Genomic DNA, 2244 nt, shown 5'->3' with positions numbered 1-2244 from the left:
ATTTCATCACGGTGAACGCCCGCAATACGTCCGTTTTCTTGTTTTCTCTTCTCCCCGATTTGTCTTTCTCTTTGCGTGGTAGTTAGGTTTCCTGAACCCTTCGTTGCTTACCACCGGACAGCGCATTTTTATTCGAAACTTTCGCACAGCTCATTTTTATGACATAAATGACAATGTCTGCGTGATATTTTTCAAAAGCCGCGCGCGGGCACCGCCGTCTGGCCGTCTGCGACCCCTCCCCACCCCCCCGCCCTGCTTGCGTACCCCCCAACCGCTCGCGCGTTCAAGTGCCCCGCAGCTTATCCTGGCGCGGAAGGATTGATTCACCTGCTGCACTCGACCGGCGCGTACCGAGGAGAGGGGCCTCCGCGACCCTCGCGAGGAGCGCGGCGGTTACATGGGGCCCCGGTGTCGATCACACGTCGCCGCGGTAGCGGGGGTCCTCGTGTGAAGAGGGGCTTCCCTGCGGCGGCCAGGGACAGCGACCGGATAAGGTCCTGCGGCTTCTCACGTATTCCGTACGCGTGGCCAGCCAAGCCAAAGATGTTCGGCAGCGACCGCACGCCGACACAGCCCAGCGGTCACGGCAGCGCGAGCCGCCTTTCGCTCTCACGCCGCCGGCCATCATGAACGGACTCGCCGAGGAGGCCTGCAGCAGGTGCGCCGCTGCTGCTGAGAAAGAACGCCGCTCTCAACGTCCGGCACGCGAGCTCGTCCCAGCAGAGCCGCAACTTTCGCTGCAACAGCTACGCTTTTGGGGCGGGCCTTTCAAAATGTGGCAGCAGCTCTTTTGCTTAAGAAAATGCATCATGTTTTGTCTTTGTACGTTTCTAATGCAAACAGACCTAAGGAAGCTTTTGAGCATTCATCCTTGTGCATGGGTGTCTATCACACCCACAAAACTGCTTTCACATTCCTGACACTACTTTATCACGTTAGGGCGCCCCTTCACGGGGTGCCACATAGGGGGATTACATACTACATAGAGGAAAGTAAAACAGTTGCGCAGTCATGAAACAGGCAAAACCAACGCTATCCCGTGAGAACAACAAAAGCGTTAACATTAAATAAATTTTGACGGGCACAAAAGATGGTGACATTGCCGGAGAAATCCCAATCTTTTTCATTTGCTCCTCTCGCTACAAGTCTGCGGACTCACGGCGCTTGCGCGGTTAACGCTGTATCTCAGTAAATTGGAAGTTCCTCTAATTGCGGAATTCTTCCAAATCGTACAGAGTTCAATTTAAGTTTTAGGCCCTATGTCGTTGCACTTAATTTCCAGTTCCCCTGTTTTTCTACCGGAAGATGCGAACTTCTTTAGAAAATAAAATTGCGTTCTGGGAAACTTTGTCTCAGCAACAATGTTACCAGGTGTACTTAGTATGGAAACGAATGGAATGGGAATGGAGTTCGCTTAGATTCACTGAATGCGTCGTACATATACGTCTTAAATCTTACAGAATATCCCGTCCCCGCTACGAGTTACATACGCACAGCATGGGGACAATAAACGCTGCATGTTTTGTACAGACCAGGCTTGAGGTGTTATTGAACTGCGGCATCCGATGACACTATGGGAGGACGGAAGCACCCTGGCGTGTTTATTGCGCACCGATAATTGTGGTGTCTCCGTGTGCCGCAGCGGGCGTCCCATCTTGCGTCTCTCTCTCTCTCTCGCTGCGCGAGCCGAGCGACAGATTGTCGGAACGTCTTGACGGAAGCAGCTTCCCAAGAGACTATACAGGAAAAGGGAGTAAAAGGATAGCAGAGAGCTGGGAGAAAGAAAGCAGTGCGAATTAGGCCGCTGCTCCTTCCGTTTTTGAGGAAGCGCGTGCCAGAAAGGCATTTTTTTCAGACAAATACCGCCGCAGACCCGGCACAAGCGAAGCAGGAAAGTAGGGCGCGCAGGAAGAGGGGAGGCGATGAGTCGAGCGAGCGAAACAAATCCGGCCCAGGCAGAGCGCGACGAGAAGCGGCTGGGAGAGAGCGCCATCGCTGGCCGCCAGGAAGGGCGGCATCGAACGGGAATCAAGGTCAGCCGAAGCCAAGGCGAAACCCAAGGAGCTGCCGGGAAGGAGACGGGAATGGGACGGCTTCCTGCCGACCTGCTTCCGTCCCGCTTTGCGGTCAACGGCCGGGCCGCCGGGGCACGCACAGGCGTAGCTGCCCCGTCGTCTGCCCTCCTGGCGTTCAAAACGGGCACCCTCCGACAAAACCATCCCACCCCCCAACTCAATTCCGTGA

Source organism: Haemaphysalis longicornis, unplaced genomic scaffold (assembly GCF_048455015.1).
Source record: "Haemaphysalis longicornis isolate Haplotype H1 unplaced genomic scaffold, Haemaphysalis longicornis Haplotype H1 scaffold_1, whole genome shotgun sequence".
Lineage (NCBI taxonomy): Eukaryota > Metazoa > Arthropoda > Arachnida > Ixodida > Ixodidae > Haemaphysalis > Haemaphysalis longicornis.
The sequence above is the reverse complement of the archived record's forward strand: the minus strand, read 5'-3'. Positions refer to the sequence as shown.